Below are 18,641 nucleotides of genomic sequence, written 5' to 3'. Positions count from 1 at the left end.
GAAAAAAAACTTAAAGCAAATGAATAGACAGTGGAAAAATTAGTCAAAGAATGGGAAGAGATGAAAATAGAAGTCTATGATAAGCTAAACAGAAACAATTTAAGAATCATTGTAGTCCCAGAGACCCAGGAAGAAAATTTCCAGGAAATCAATGATCAAGAACATCATTAAAGAGAAACTTCCAGAGCTAAAGAATATATGTGATCAAATCCTGCATGCTCAAAGAGTACCAACTGAAAGAGATCCCAGAAAAAATATCACAAGATACATCCTAGTCACAATGATGAATCCCACAGATAGAGACAGAATTCTGAATACAGCAAAATTAAAAAGGGAAATTACATTCAAGAGAGCATCCTTGAGATTTAAAGCAGACCTGTCACCAGAAACACTCAAGGCCAGAAAGCAGTGGTGGGATATTGTGACAAGACTGAATGAAATGAATGCTTCACGTAGAATACTGTACCCAGAAAAACTCACTTTCTGGGTTGACAGAAGAATACATGCTTTCACAGACAAAAAAAAAAAAAAGCTCAGAAACTTTACAGACTCAAAACCAGTCTTAAGAGAAAAAATGAAAGACCTAATGTAAGACAAGACTAACCAAAAGACACACGAAATTTCGATATAAAGATGTCATTCAATCCCAGGACAATTCTTTCTCTCAACATCAATGGACTAAATGCACCAGTTAAGAGACACATAGTGGCTAAATGGATCAAAAAACTCAATTTAACCTTCTGCTGCCTACAAGAAATGCACCTGAATAGTCAGAACAAACATAGACTCAAAATAAAAGGCTGGAGAAAAAATTATCCAAGCAAACAACACCCATAAAAAAGCTGGAGTGAACATACTAATATCAGATAATGCAAATTTTATACTCAGGAATGTTGTAAGGGACAAAGATGGACATTTTATATTAATAAAGGGGTATGTAGAGCAGGAAGAAATAACTCTCCTAAACATATATGCACCAAATGAGGGGCCAGCAAAATATTTAATACATCTGTTGACAAATCTGAAAAATAATATCAATAACAACACAATAATTGTGGGGGACCTCAACACGGCTTTGTCAACACTGGATAGGTCAACCAGACTGAAACCCAACAAGAAAATACTAGACCTGAGGAGAGTAATGGAAGAAAGAGGCCTAGTGGATATATATATATAGGACACTCCATCCCCAGAAACCTGGATACACATTCTTCTCCAATGTACATGGGACATTCTCCAGGATAGACTACATGCTAGCACATAAAACATACTTCCATAATATCAAGAGGATAGAAATTTTGCAGACTACCTTCGCTGACCAGAAGGCTCTGAAATTATTTGTGAATACCAAAGAGACTCAGAAGAAAAACAATAACACCTGGAATTTAAACAGCCTCATACTCAATAACCAGTGGGTCAGAGATGAAATCAAGAAGGAAATCAAAAGGTTCCTGGAAACAAATGACAATAAATACTCAAACTACTAGAACTTATCGGACACAGCAAAAGCAGTACTGAGAGGAAAATTTATAGCTTTGCAAGACACATCAGGAAGGAAGAAGGGGCTTACCTGAGTAGTTTAATGACACAGCTAATAGAACTAGAAAGTGCTCAACAGAAGGACCCAAAATTAGGGAGACAGAAGCAAACAGCAAAGCTGAGAACAGAAATCAACGAGGTGTAAACCCAAAATACAATCCGAAAGATTAACGAAAGGAGAAGTTGATTCTTTGAAAAAATAAATTAGTTTGATAGACCACTTGAAAAACTAACTAAGAAAGAGAGAGAGAAACTTGATAACTCATATTAGGAATGAAAAAGGAGAGATCACTACTGATATGGCAGAGATTCAAAGGGTAATCAGAAACTACTTTGAGAAACTCTACGCCACTAAAAATGAACACCTGGAAGAAATGGATAAATTCTTGGACTCTTATAATCTTCCACGGTTGAAGGAAGAGGATGTAGCATATCTAAACACCCCCATCACTATTGATGAAATTAAAACGGTAATCAAATGTCTGCCCCAAAACAAAAGCCCAGGCCCAGTTGGATTCACTAATGAATTCTTTCAAACCCTCCAAGAGGAACTACTACCAGTCTTTGCAAGACTCTTTCATGAAATTGAAGAAATGGAAACACTTCCAAATAGGTTTGATGAAGCCAACATCACCCTGATACCTAAACCAAACAGAGATGCTACTAAAAAAGAAAATTACAGACCAATATCGCTGATGAATGCAGATGCAAAGATCCTCAACAAAATCCTGGCAAATAGGGTTCAAATCTTCATTAAGAAGATTATCCACTATGATCAAATAGGTTTCATCCCAGGAATGCAAAGATGGTTTAACATCCATAAATCTATCAACATAATACACAACATCAACAACAAGAAAAATAAAAACCACATGATCATACCCATAGTTGCAGAAAAAGCATTTGATAATATCCAACACCAATTCTTGATCAAAACTCTCAGCAAGATGGGAATAGAAGTAACCTTTCTCAGTATAGTTAAGGGCATCTACCACAAGCCAGTGGCAAATATTATCCTCAATTGAGAAAAATCAAAAGCCTTCCCTCTAAATTCTGGCACAAGACAAGGCTTTCCTCTCTCACCACTCCTATTCAATATAGCACTGGAAGTACTTGCTATAGTCATTAGGCAAGAAAAAGATATCAAGGGAATCCAGATAGGAAAGGAAGAAGTTAAGCTCTAACTGTTTGCAGATGACATGATACTCTACTTAGAAAACCCTAAAGACTCTACCAAAAACCTTCTAGAAACAATAGACTCATATAGCAAGGTGGCAGGCTACAAAATTAACACACAATAATCAATGGCCTTTCTATACACCAATAGTAATAAGGAAGAAATGGACATTAAGAAAACAACCCCATTCACAATAGTGCCACACAAACTCAAATATCTTGGAATCAACTTGACTAAATACGTGAAGGACCTATACAAAGAATACTATAAAACTGTGCTCCAAGTAATAAGAGAGGACGCGCAGAATTGGAAGCACATAACCTGCTCATGGATTGGCAGGATTAACATAATCAAAATGGCAATACTCCCCAAGGCATTATACAGATTTAATGCGGTCCCTCTAAAGATACCCATAACATTCTTCAAAGAAGTGGAACAGGCACTTTTGAAATTTGTTTGGAACAATAAACACCCTAGAATACCTAAAGCAATCATTTGGAAAAAGAATATGGGAGGAATTACTTTCCCTAACTTTAAACTTTACTACAAAGCAATAGTTATCAAAACAGCCTGGTATTGGAATAAGGCCCTCAGATCAGTGGAATAAGCTTGAATACTCAGAAAATGTTCCCCAGACATAAAATCACCTAAATTTTTATAAAGGAGCAAGAAATCCTAAATGGAGCAAAGAAAGCCTCTTCAACAAGTGGTGTTGGCACAACTGGCTAGCCACTTGCAAAAAATTGAACTGAGACCCCCAGCTAAGATCATGTAAGAAGGTAAAATCAAAATGGATGAAAGACCTCAATATGAGATCCGAAACCAGAAGATATATAGAACAATACATAGGCAAAACACTCCAGGACTTTGGGAATACATGTATATTCAAGGAGGAAACTGCACTCTCCAAGCAAGTGAAAGCAGAGATTAACAGATGGGAATATGTTAAACTAAGAAGCTTTTGCACCTCAAAGAAAATATCTCCCAGTATACAAGAGCCACCCACTGAGTGGGAGAAACTATTCACCCAATACCCATCAGATAAGGGGCTATTCTTCAAAATATACAAGTTACTGACAGTACTTTACAAGAAAAAAGCATCTAATTCTATTCAAAAAATGGGGAGAAGAAATGGACAGACCCTTTGACAAAGAAGAAATACAAATGGCCAAAAGACACATGAGAAAATGCTCCACATCACTAATCATCAGGGACATGCAAATCACACCACAGAGAATGGCACACATCACAAAGAATGAGAATAAACAGTGTTGATGGGGATGTGGAGAGAAAGGAACTCTATTTCAACCTTTATGGAAAGTGATATGGAGATTCCTCCAAAAACTGGAAATCGAGCTCCCGTACGATCCAGCTATACCACTCATAGGAATATACCCTAGGAACACAAAAATACAATACAAAAACCCCTTTCTTACACCTAAATTTATTGCAGCACTATTTACCATAGCAAGACTTGAAACAACCAAGATGCCTTTCAACAGACGAATGGCTAAAGAAACTGTGGTACATATACAGAATGGAATATTATGCAACTGTCAGGAGAGATGAAGTCATGAAATTTTCCTATACATGGATATATACGGAATCTATTATGCTGAGTGAAATAAGTCAGAGAGAGCGAGAAAAACGCAGAATGGTCTCACTTATCTATGGGTTTTAAGAAAAATGAAAGACATTCTTGCAATAATAATTTTCAGACACAAAAGCGAAAAGAGCTGGAAGTTCCAGTTCACCTTAGGAAGATCACCACAAATGGATGAGTTTAGTTAGAGAAATAACTACATTTTGAACTATCCTAATAATGAGAATGTATGAGGGAAATGGAAAGCATATCTAGCGTACAGGCGGGGCTTGGGTTGGAAGGAGGGAGATTTGGGACATTGGTGATGGGAATGTTGTACTGTTGATGGGTGGTGTTCTTTACATGACTGAAACCCAAATACAATCATGTATGTAATCAAGGTGTTTAAATAAAAGATATAAAAAAGAAAAAATGAATTACCTACCACTAACCAAGCAAGTGGAAACAAAGAAACAAATGGGACTACAATTAATTAAGATGCTTCTGCATTTCAAAAGGAATTGAGACCTCTAGAATGCCTGTCTCAAATACAGGCAGGGGTTGGTAAGGAGGGAGAGGGGAATTGGTGGCGGGAATGTTGCACTGGTGAAGGGATTGTTCTGTTTATGACTGAAACAGAACTAAAATCATGCTTGTCATCATGATGTTTAAATAAAGATTGTATAATAAAAAACTTCTTATCAATTTGGAGGAACTCTTCATCTAGTATCTAAATGGTAAGTGGTTGATATCTATGATTTTAAGTTGCTAGTAGAAATTAACAAGGAAAAATAATTAAACCCCATCAAATTCGGAGAGAAACGATGAATGGAAACTTCCTCAAGGAAGAAATATTGATGGCCGAAAGGCACAGGAAAGAAATGGTCATGTAAATGTTTAATAGTAACTTTTAGTTAGTCCTGATTCTTCGTTGATGTGTTCTTCGAAGGTAGGACTCGGCTATAATTCAGTCTACAAAGCATTAAAATGAAACCCCAGAAAACATTAAATGTTATCGAGCTCAGATTTTTTATAACTACTTTCTTATCTGTTCAGAGGCTTTTATCTAAGTATTGAAATCTTTAAGAGTAGGCAATCACATTCAAATAACTATTTTTGAAGTCTATAAAGAGTCAGAAGCAATAATAAATGGTAGAGAAATGTTGACTTTATATTTATATTTTATAATATCAATAGACCAATTTTAACTGAGGTAAACATTTTGATCAAAACAATAAGTTGGTGCTATAATAGATAAAATATATCAAAATAATGCACAGTAAAGAAAATAAATGGCAGACATATACATGACAAGTATAATTTACATTGGCAATTAAATTTACAGGTTACCTCCTCCAGTTCACAATATTTCATAGACTACTTTACATTAGATGATATATAATTCTTAAAGACATAATATTTCATAATCATGTTATAATTCTTTCATTACATTGATTGTACTGTTTTCTACAATAATTATTACATTGTTTTGAAATAGATAATTACATTCAATAAATATAAGAGTCATATTAAATTATATTCAATAAATATGAGAGAGTACAGTGGTTAAAATGCTTGCTTTTGATTCTAAACATCCCCTTACTTGTAGCAAAGAATCATGTGTGCAGGACAGGAGTAATACCTAAGCATACATATATGTGGCCCAAAAATCAAACAAAAATGAAAAAAGAAATATATGAGAGGAGATAAATGAAGAGCTCTATAAAGCAAAGAAAAAAATTTAAGTACTAAGATGGAAAAAGACTACTCAAAAATGAAGTGATTCTAATTGTTAATTTTAAATTATTGATCTCACTTTGGTCTTTTTCATCCTGCTTTTAGATTCGTTAAATCTTCTGTTTTATTAGATTTATATATCTTTCCATATTGATTATCTTTATATGTAAGTATGACAGACACATGATTAAATAGATGTCAATATTTAGAAAATACTCTTTTTGTAAACAAATAATTTCTTTTTAAGGCTCAGACAGGATGCTACAGGATATGATAATAATAGTTGTTAAATTTTCCTTGAAACTGTTCTAATTTTATTTCTATTTCTATCAGTTATAAGTTTCTTTGTAAGGCAGTCATGTAGAAAATATCCCCCAGTTATTAGAAATTGATGTTTTGATGTTTTTCTATCTGTGTCCAAATAGTGTTAAGACATATGAACATTATTTGGCTATTTTGCTCTGAATCCTCTTATTATCTGTTTGTTTTCTCTGGGTGTTCATATTATCTTCCAATTTGGTATCATTTGTGATTTGAATTAATGTGGTGAATACCTCTATGCTCAGGCAAAGAATAAAAGTGTTAATATTCTTCTGGGATTCCTGAAACTGAATCTAATTTAATACCAATAATGCAATGTCACGATGTTTTTCAGAAAAAATTGACATTATTTCTACCTAGGAAAGTGCAGTGGCATATAGATCATGAAAAGATCTCTATATATATATAGAGAGAGAGAGATCTATGATCTATATATATATAGATCTTTTCATGATCTATATATTAAATATATATATAATATATATATATTAAATTGAAAAAGAAAAGATCACAGGAATTTTTTTGTGTTATTATCATAAAACTTTAGCAAGGATAGTGGGGATAAAGGATATGATGGGGTGAATAACAATTTTTGTTATACCCAAAAATGTTCAGTAGTTACTTCTGATCAGATAGAAGGTATTGTACATGATTCTAGAAATTGAACCAGATCCACTATATACATATCAAGAATCTTTACCCCTGTACTATTCTTATAGACAAAGCTCCACTGAGACTGATAAAGATGCTATAGAGTTATTTAAATATAGGTGTGTTCTTGTTGGAGATGTATTTTATATAATGGCTCATTTTTATTTTATGTATCACTAGACTAAGAGACCTCAAATTTCAATAAGAATGCCCACTATATATATATGCATGTATATATGTAAATATAATTATACAAAGTAGTATATAATACCAAAGAAATGTGTTTAAAGAAAACAGATAAAATTCTGGAAACAATAATATTCATCAATATAGCTATCAATCAATCAATCCCATGTCTGAAAAAGCTGTTTCCAATTGTGGCATACTTTATGTTCATTAGCAAAATTGTATTTTATTCATAAATTTTATAGTATTATAATATTTTAGTATTATATTAATTTTTGAAATATTGAAGAACAAAATGAATTATTTGGCTCTAATAAAACACATCATTGATATATTACCTTTGTTAAACACTTTTGTTAGCTTTATATGGTCAACCATACACTATTCAATTTGAAATTCTGAAGGTTTATGACCTTATAACTCTTTTTAGAGGTTCCTACCAAGTTTTTTATTTATCTTTTTAATATAATTTTACTAATAATATCTAAAATTTAAATAATCTTAGCAGAATTCATTTAAAGTTTTTAAATAACTAGCAAGGAGGCTGTGCTTTGATTATATATGATTTATGGCTAATTTGTTTGTTACTTTATTAAAATTCAATTCCTAATCCTTCATATATTTAAAAAAATATATTTAAAAAATCTTGGTTTTTTTGTTTGTTTTTGTCAGTTTGTTTATTTTGGGTGACATAGTACAGTGCCCAGGGTTACTCCTGTGTTTGTACTCATGAAACACTGATGGTGAACTCTGAGGACTCTATGGGATGTCAGGGATCAAAGCTGGTTTAGCTGCATGCAAGGCAAATACCTTACCTGCTCTGGATAAAAAATCATAACATAAATAACAGTCAATAGTTTCTAGGTCTCAAAGAAATTGCTAACATTTTTCATATGTTATGAAGAATGTCCTCACAATGTCACCATTATCTAGAGTTTTTTGTGCACTCTAAAGAAGAATGTTTTATGTACAGTAGAAAATAATAGATATTGATTTATATTTGTATATGTAGAATTCTTTATTTATCTACTAATCTCAATTCTTCCAAATACTCAGGTAGGAATCTTTTTATTTGATTAATGATTGGTCTGTGTTATTAAAAAAATGTGGACTTATCAAGTAGTTCACTTATTTTATGTTGTCATTCATATCTTTTATGTTATGTAAGTTGTTATTAAACATTTCTGTCCCTTCTTATGTTGTATATATATACATAATATAATAATGTTTTATATATTATATATGTTATATAAAAGATATATACCTTATATATAATACTGTTATAATAATATTGAATAATATGTATGTACATAATATATAATATGTGATATATTATGTAAAGTGTACATACACCATAAGAGTTATGCTAATTTGATATATTAATTTTTTCCTTTTTAATAGTTTTTTATTTTGACCAAAGTGGATTACAAATCTTTCACAGTAGTATTTTAGGTACATAGTGACATTAAATCAGGGGCATTCTCACCACCAATGTTGTCCTCCCTTCACTCCTGTTCCCAGCATGCATACCTTATCTCCCTATTGTGCCCCCCCCCCCCCGGGGTTGTTTGTTGTAGATTGACTTGTTGTAGATTGACTATCGATTCTGTTGTTGTTGGCTTTGCATTTGGTCTCTAAGTCTGATCAGTTTTTTTTATTTCTACTCAATGTTCATATGACTGGTTGATCTTGGTACCTTCCATTATTTCCCCCTTAATTTGTGAGGCAGAACAAGATGGTTTAAGTTATGTGGTTCTGTTTGAAGGAAAAAGAGAAAAACAATGGGGGGAATCAAACAAGCAAAAAATGGGAGGAGCCCTTCTAGAGGATATAAATATTGATTTAAGAGAAGAAAAGGAAAGAAAAAGAAGAAAAACATAACATCAATTCAAAATAAAAAAATCAAACAAATAACCTAAAAAGCACCACAGCAATAAAGACAATAACCAAACAATAACTAAGGTCCTGAAATAAAACAAAACAGAGCACAAAAAGACAAAAACAAAAACAAATAACAACTAAAAATATAATTTGTGCTTTTTTTTCCATAGGCAAAATAAATATTGGAAGATTAGAAAGGGAATTCCCTTGGCCTAAGAGATACAGGGTTTCTCTGCCCTTGATGTATAATGTCATGGGAATAACTCCAGGCTTATAGATGCTCTTTGACTCATCCCTAGGTCCTTTCGTGGTGTCTGAAAACTTTCCGCTCAGTGGTGGATGAAAAACTCAGGCCTCTGTAACTAGAGATCTTGGTATTTGCACAGCCCATAGGATGGAGCCTAGGATGGAGTCTTTCTTCATGGTTCTAGAAGTTCTGTTGATATATTAATTTTTAACTATCATAACCATCTTTCTTTATGCTTATATTTATCCTAACCAGTAATCATCCTTGCCTCTTCATTTTTCTATTTTTAATCCTATCTTGTCTAATCTTAATATAGCTATTTCTAATTACCATAGTCTAACATTAACATCTATGATTGTGCTTTATATATTCATTTTGAGCATGTTTATTCTAAAAGTTCAATTCTGCTGCTCCTATAAGAAACAGAGGTTGGATATTTTCCCTGATATATTTGTGTCTTCTAAGAGTATTTGTAGTTTATTGAAATTTAGAGAAATTGATAAGAAATAATTTGCTTAATCTATTGCTTAAGGACTTTGTTCGTTTTTGTCATTCGTTTTTTCTATTAACCATCTTCTATTATTATTGTTGTTATTATTATTAATTTGGTTCTGGGCCACATCTATCTGTGCTCATGACCTATTCCTGGTGGTGCTCAGGGGATCATAAGTGTTTGCAGAGATTGACACTGGGTCACCAAGTGCAAAGATAGTTCCTCTTCCACAGTATCTTTATCTTGTCTACATGATATGTTAATATTCAGGGACTGCGCAGAAAATAGGGTGTTTGACTTACACGTGGCAGACCCAGATTTGATCCTTGGCATCCCATATGATTCCTCAATATCACTATGAATAAGCTCTGAAGGCAGGGCAAGAAAAAAATCCCTGGGGCCGGAGAGATAGCACAGCGGCGTTTGCCTTGCAAGCAGTTGATCCAGGACCTAAGGTGGTTGATTCAAATCCCGGTGTCCCATATGGTCCCCCCTGCCTGCCAGGAGCTATTTCTGAGCAGACAGCCAGGAGTAACCCCTGAGCACCGCTGAATGTGGCCCAAAAACCAAAAAAAAAAAAAAAAAAAAGAAAAAAAAAGAAAAAATCCCTGAGAATAACGCACTGTGGCTCAAAAATCAACAAATAAAAACAGATGATTCGGTATTTCTTGAAGACATGATTTTGGTGCAACAAATTTTGTCATGTATTTTTGTCTGAGGATGTCTTTATATCATTTTACATCATTCATAAATCTGAATGACAGAGTTTCAGGGTAGAGTTTTCTTGGTTGCAGTTTCCTTCCATTCAGTAGAAATTTAAATGTATCACTTCATTCACTCCCAATAGTTTGTTTAAAAAAATTCCGATATTATTTCATATATATGTGGCATTGTTTTTCTCTTAACTCTTTAAATAGACATCTATTTTTTAGCTCTTGTCATTTTGATTACAGTGTATCTTGCAAATTCTCAGATCAGTTACAAGATTTCCTTCTCAGACTGAAGAAGTCCTTAAATATTATTCCTTTGACTTTATAATTCTACACCTTCACTCTGTCCTCTCTTTCTGGATTTCCTATAATCCAAATTTTATGCTTCTTTATAAAGTTTATTAATAATTTTTAAATGATTCCCTTTATTGTCACTACAAGTCCTTTATGATACTGTGTGACTTGTCTTGAGATCATTGAAATTATTTTTGTTTGTTTCTGAATATAACTGTCACTGTATTCTTAGATCCTTCATTTCAGTTCGAGTAATATAATTTCCTTTGTCAATCCTTATAAGTATATTGATTGTTAAATATCTTCTCTTATTAGTTAAGAGGTTCAAATTATCGCCTCTTATTTGTTAATGTTGAGAAGATTATTCTGAATTTATTCTCAAGAAGCAGCAAAAGTTCTTATTTATTTGAGGATTTTGCTGCACTTCTACTTCTAGCCATTGCTGTGGCTGGATTATTTAATTTTTCATTATTTCTCTTTGTGGTAGGTAAAGGCATGGATCCACGTTTCAGGTGTTTCAACATCACTCCTATGCTCTCCTCCATGCTATCAGTGCCTGACATTGCTCTAGCTAGCAGTATGGCAGGCAGCCAGGACTGTTTTATGATGATAACTAAGTAGGAGTGTTGGGTCAGAATTGTGTCCGGAGAATTCTCTGGATAGAGCTGTGGATCAGTAATGAATATATAAAATCTTCCCAAGCTAAGTTCCTAGAACTAGTGCAGGCATTGTGAGACAGGTCACTCATTCTCTGTGGAGGTAAGGGAGCTGGTCAGTTATAGGAGTCTTTGTGGTGACCTTCCTGGTGGGATAGAAGGGGCAGGGCTAAGCTTTTATTATTCTTTATAGGTCCCATTTATTGGGGACAGATGAGGGAAGGATTATTAAGGACCTGAGCTGAGGCTACATGAACAAGATACCTTCAAGGGGGAACTGGTCTTGACTTGATTTGTGCAACTGCTATGGGTTAGAAAAACTACTGAGATGCTGGGCAGGCTTTCTTTCAGCTTAGTGCAGTGGCAGTAGAAAAGTGTGTTTCTTTTATATTATAATGATTTGATAATTGAAATCAAAATCATAAGAAAATAAATTCATTAATGAATTTTGAAAAAGATACTAGATAAATATTCATCCAGTGGAGTTGAAAAATAGTACTTCAGTTAGGGTGCATGTCATATATGGACTTAACTCAAGTTGATTCCAGAACTATAGCATCACTGAGCATCATCAGATTCAGCCCATGAACCTCCAGCACCATCAAGGTTTCCCTGGTATCACTGAGACTACTACAGATTGAGCACCACTATATCCTCTGATCACTGAGCTAAAACCAATAGCCCAATTGACTGAGAAGCACCATCGTGATTCCCAGACTTCCTGAGCACTGCTTGAAACTCTCCAAAAAGAGTCTTAAAGTTGACAAAATAATATGTATTTAAATGGATTCATAAAAGTGAATAATTATCAACATTTAAATCAGGTACATTTGTAATTTATTGCATTAAGCACTTATTAACTGATTATTCACATGAATGGAGAGATAAATGAAAAAGGAAATTACTTTTTTGAATAGAGGTGGGAAAATAAATCAACTGAGGCTTGATGCATGCAATAAGAAGAGATATATAAGGGAGAATGTTGCTTTACTCATTTTTTCACCTTTAAATTTCATATAGAAAAACAACCTACCAGGATTATATATGTTGGAGAAAACATGGTTAAAACCTAGATATACTAGCAGCATAGGAAAGTAAAGGAGCTAGGTTTAGAGAAAATAGTTCACATAATCATCAACTCTTTATATGCAACAAATTAGTTAGAAAAAAAGCTAACCAGTGCAAATATGTTTCAAAATTCAATTTTTAAATTAATTTATGTATTGTTGGATAAACATGCATATATTAATCAGAATGCTCTTTTTGAATCTTCTAAGTGCCAATAACTATGGTGAAAACAAAGGATCACAAATGACTTCAATTTTCTGTAGTTATTTAGATTCTGTATTTAAAATTATTATGTACTTAACATTATTTAATATTACAATAATAAAGTGACTAAACTCCTAGAGTCACAGGTTCTACATTTTAATGGTAGTGGGGATAAAGGAAATGCTCTTTGAGTGTAAAATATTTTAAGAAAGACAATGAAAATACAGAATGGAGAAGATAAAAAGAAGTTAAACTACAATTAGTCATTAAACCCATACCTAAATGATATTCCCTCTTAAACCTCATTCTTGTAGAACATTAGAGTAAGCAAAGATTATCTTTTCAATGAGGGTAATATAAACATATTAGAGGAAAAGTAATCATTTATTATCAGACTCCAGGACTTTGATTAATTTCAATTCCACAAGAAATTCCAAGCATATATCTATTGAAAACAAACAAACTACTCAAGACATGTTAGTAAAAGTCTGAACTATTTAGAGAGAGCTTCTCTCATGGTAGTTGATATCCACTTGTTTTTTTAGAGGAAGCAGAGAGTCACAAAGTCTAAAACACAGGCTATACATTGGATTGAATGAACCAATAGAAAAGAAAATATTGAGTTAAATTACATTTAAATACTTCACACTCTAAAATTATTGATATTTGTGGAAACAGATCTTCCCAATTTATCAAAATTGGTATCAACAGGAATCTCAAGGTCTTATACCTTTAATGCAGCCCTATTATAAATGAAATCTCTGCAGAATTCTGAGCTATTTTACATATATCTATTCCAGAAAAATAATAGAAATAATATTGATTGAAAAATCTAATTTTTCAAATTAAATTTATTATGTATATCATTTTATTTGTATCTTATTGAGGCATCTTAATTTGAAGACAAATATAGTTTATATTGTTGTTTCTCCATATAGATAATACATATTGACCTTTTAGAGACCAACTTTTCTCTTTAGAGGAAAAATAATGATTCTGGTTTTAGCTAATATCTACATTTTTTATTATTAATTTGTTTTAAAATGTTATCTTTCTGATCTTCACAACCTAAGAAATTAAACACCATATAGGAAGATAATGGGGAACATTCCAATATTCAAGTCTCTAGACAGCTAAATGTTATTTCATGTACTTTATATTAACTATAGTTTTCTGAATTATTGGTATAATATTTCAGTAAATGGACAGAATCTGTCAAGATCAGAGCAGTCTCATATGAAAAATGTTCAAAGACAAAACTTACAAGTGCAATTGTATCTGTTTTAAATAATCTTTTTATTAAGGTAATGGAATAAATGATATCATATAGAACCAAGAGATCCCAGAAAATGCTATGTGGTAAGTGGCTAAAATGAAAAGCAGTTTTTAGTTTCTGTTTCTTTCATAGTTTAGGACATAAAAAACCTTAATACCTTATAGTCTAAGTAAAGTATATATTTAATATACATAAAACTTAATATGTGTTCTTTCTTCCTAAAGAAAGGTGATTTAAATCACTTAAAATGAAAACTTAACCATAAGAGGAGCATTATTTGCAATATACCTGATGGTCTGCAGGAGGAGTACTGGTATTCTTACATATTAAAAACTCATCTTCTACCAGTCTATGTTTATGTTTTTTTTTAATGTTACTCATGGTGACTGCCTAGTGTAATCTATTAAAATAAATATAGTTTTGCTATTAACATTTTCTTCATCACTAGGAAAGCAAATTTTTGATCTAGCAATCTTCTTCTTTGATATATGTTTGTGGTTGTGGCCAAATTTCAAATCAATGAAATTTTATTCTCTTAACTACATTTTTATAAACATACAAACACACAAAACCTCTTAACAGATAGCTGAACTGCACTAACAACATTTATATACAATTCAAACTTTACTAAAATCTGCATATGATCTATTTTGTTTTGCCTACATCCAGAATTGAATTTATTGTTCCTCTTAACTTAGATTATGAAAAATTATAAAATGAGATTTTACAAAGCTGATGTCCATTAAGTCAACAAAATAGATCTAGATTTCAAGGTAAAAAATATTTATACTAGATGCTGTTATATTTTTCTTTATTTTATTCGTATATAGTTATTTCTTAACTTTATTTAGTGCCATGTTTCCAAAGGAACTTGGAAATGTTATGAAATAAAAGAGAAAAATCAATTATTTCATCACATTTAATTTATCCTTAAATAAACTTTATTGTAAGTTTATAACTTTATTTCTAATTAAATTATAGTTTTTTCTAGAAAACTTTTGTTTTGTTTTTCGGTCACACCCAGCAGCACTCAGGGGTTACTCCTGGCTCTATGCTCAGAAATCGCTCCTGTCAGGCTCGGGGAACTATATGGGATGCCGGGATTTGAACCACCATCCTTTTGCAAGCAAGGCAAACACCCTACCTCCATGCTATCTCTTGGGCCCCTAGAAAACTAATTTTTATAGATGTTTATATTTTAGTATTTATAAGTATTAGGTATGAATATGAATATATAATATAAACATATTACCAAAGACTTGAATAACATTACCTATTAATTTTTTTGCATTATTTTTGGAATCAAAGTTCTTTTCCCCCCTCCCTACCTCTGGAATCAAAGTTCTTAAGTGACTCTCTAAATCCTTCAATAAAATATTTTTGATAAAAGGAAGGTCATATTAATATCATATTTAATGGAAAATCCCTTTATATCATTTATGATACTTGACGTATTAAATTTAGTTTTAATAAAGTCACCGGACCACAAAATCATAGTCTTGTTTTGCTCCTTTGTTTAACAATTTTTGTAAGGTTTATGTACTTAATAAAATGTATATGCAAATTGTGAACAGCATCTAAAAATAAAGTATCCATAAAATTGTTGATTTGACAGTTGTATAAATGAGGCATGAATGTTCTTATGTTTTATGAGAACAAATTGAGTCTTGGGAAACATTATTACCTTGCCACTATGGGATATTTAATTCTGAGCCAAGTACAAATCAAATTACAGTAGCTTACATAGTATAGAAGGACTTCAATTTTTGCATAGTATTTCATATATTCTTCACTACAAGTTTTTCTAAATGATCAAAAATTGTAAAGGAAAGCTTATCTTGAATTTGGAATTATCGCAATTATCACCTTATAGCCTTATTGCAGATAATTTTAAACTAAGAATATACTGAGTGCATTTCTAGTAATATAATAGGACATGGCCTTTTAAATACTCATATTGGTCAAAAATAAGCACAAAAGAATAGATATCTTTTTGCATGCACATGGTTGATCTCCAGTATCTGCCCAGGCTCAACCACCCTCAATGTCATATCAGGCAGAGGTTCCATGGTTTTCCCAGTTCTGGAAGATTACTACAAAACTTTGCAGATCTACAGTATTTAAGGCACAATAAATATAGGTGTTTCTCAATAGATAACTTTTATGTTATGAATACAAAAAATGAACTGTATATTGTGTTTTTATATATGTTCAAAACAAATCTTAGATATTCTCAATTTTCATTTCATTTTTAACAATTTTCAGAAAGAGCTAATGTTTTTTTTAGCTAAAATGAGAATTAGTTGATGCTAGAAATGACTATTTCAATATATAAAATATAACTGAGAAAGACTTTGGAAAAATTTTTAACAAATTTAGTATATTATGCTTTTACTTTTTTTTTTCTTAAGAAAATCAATCTTGGCTAAAACTTTGTAGCACTAAAATTTAATGGCACAGTGCATGTGACAATTTTTTCTCATAAAATGAGCACAAAGACAATGAAAAAAGTGATTGACAGAAACATAAATACAAGAGAGTGAAGGATTAACTGAGAAAGTACATGTCTGTATAACTATATGACACTAAAAGCTATTAAAGGTGACAATAGAATCATCATTTGTCTACACAGTCTTTTATGCAAAACATACTCACACTAGACCTAGAGTGACCTTTTTTCAAATGGCACAGCTTGGGGTTTTTGAATGCATGTTTGATTGACATCATATTTTATTCATTTTCACAATAACAGTGGCAACAGCATCTAATCAAATAAGGACAATAGAGTTTATCTGTATGATATTCAGGTCACTTGTATAAAAGTCTTTCTATTTTAAACTGTGGAAGAAACTCTCTGAAAGTATGATTCTAGACAAGGTGATAAAGAAGAAATTTCAAAAAGAAAGAAACATTGGAACTCTTTTTCATCACACTCCAGCAAAGCTATACATTCACAATTACGGAGAGTACTCTGAGAATTATAGGGATGCTCAGAACCGAACCAAGGTTGGTTGTGTGTACAACAAACATCCTACCCACTTTACTATCTTTCCCATAGTTAGAATTCTGTACGTAAAACAGTAGTGACTATTATTCTCTGAAGAAGTTAAGATGACTATGTTAATACTTTCTGGGTCATAAGTCACTCTATTTAGGATGCCCAAAAAGGGTAAAAAAAAAAGGAGAAATATAATTAAAATATATTAAATAGCTATTTTTCTTCATATAGTTTTGTTCCTTCAAAGGGCTCCATTACAATACTAGAGAGATGATATGGTTACTTCTATAACTAACATAGTTTCAATTCCATATACCCCACACACATATAAATTCCAAGAATGGTCCCTGTGGACACACTCATGAGTAAATTCTGAATACCTCAGAATGTCTCCCAAAAAATCCAAACATCAAAAGGCTCAATACAAAGCTCAACCTTCCTTTTGATAACACCAGTCAATTTATTCCAAGATAAAGCCTGTCAGACACAGGTTTTTCAAAATACCCCATCCAGCATTAGCTTTTTCCTATACCACTGCTGTTCTAAGTGTTAATTTAGTTACAAAGTGAAGAGAATGAAAACCCTTATTTTCCTTTTTTATATTTTAAAAAATTTTTCTATTTAAACAACTTTATTACATACATGATTGTGTTTAGATTTTAGTCATGTAAAGAACACCACCCATCACCAGTGCAACATTCCCATCACCAATGTCCCAAATCTCCCTCCTCCCCACCCAACCCCTGCCTGTACTCTAGACAGGCTTTCTATTTTCCTCGTACATTCTCATTATTAGGATAGTTCAAAACGTAGTTATTTCTCTAACTAAACTCATCCCTGTTTGTGGTGAGCCTCATGAGGTGAGCTGTAACTTAGAAACCCTTATTTTCTTTCTTTTTTTTTTTTTTTATTGTTTTTGTTTTTGGGTCACACCCAGCACTGCTCAGGGTTTACTCCTGGGTCCATGCTCAGAAATCGCTCCTAGCATTCTCAGGGGACCATATGGGACGCCGGGATTCGAACCAATGACCTTCTACATTTAAGGCAAACGCCTTACCTCCATGCTATCTCTCGGGCCCCGGAAACCCTTATTTTCAATAGATCACACAATAATGAAGAAATGTGAATACCTAAGTGTCAGAATTACATCAAACTTTCTCTTTAATGAAAATAGACTGAAACAATTGACCATTTTTAGAAGTACAGATTTTTCAGTCTAAGAGAGGAAGAATTCAACTGACTTTAGAAAGATGTGTCCAACAGTTATTGCTGTCCAAAGATAAGCAAAATATACAAACAACAATAGCAAAAAATTTCAGGGTTTTTTGGACTCCGTTTTATGATAATGTTACAATCGTATTAGGAAACAAAATGATCCAGCCAATGTAGAAAGCTATCTTTTTTTTGGGGGGGGGCACACCCAGTGACACTAAGGGGTTACTCCAGGCTATAAGCTCAGAAATCGCTTCTTACTTGGGGAACTATATGGACACCAGGGGATTGAATCACTGTCCATCCTAGGTTAGCAGCGTGCAAGGCAAATGCTTTACTGCTTGTGCCACTGCTCCGGCCCCCTAGAAAGCTTTTAGAATATTTTAAATGGTATTTAGAGCTTCTATAT

This window comes from Suncus etruscus, chromosome 3, assembly GCF_024139225.1.
Source record: "Suncus etruscus isolate mSunEtr1 chromosome 3, mSunEtr1.pri.cur, whole genome shotgun sequence".
NCBI classification, from domain to species: domain Eukaryota; kingdom Metazoa; phylum Chordata; class Mammalia; order Eulipotyphla; family Soricidae; genus Suncus; species Suncus etruscus.
This window is presented reverse-complemented; position numbering follows the sequence as displayed.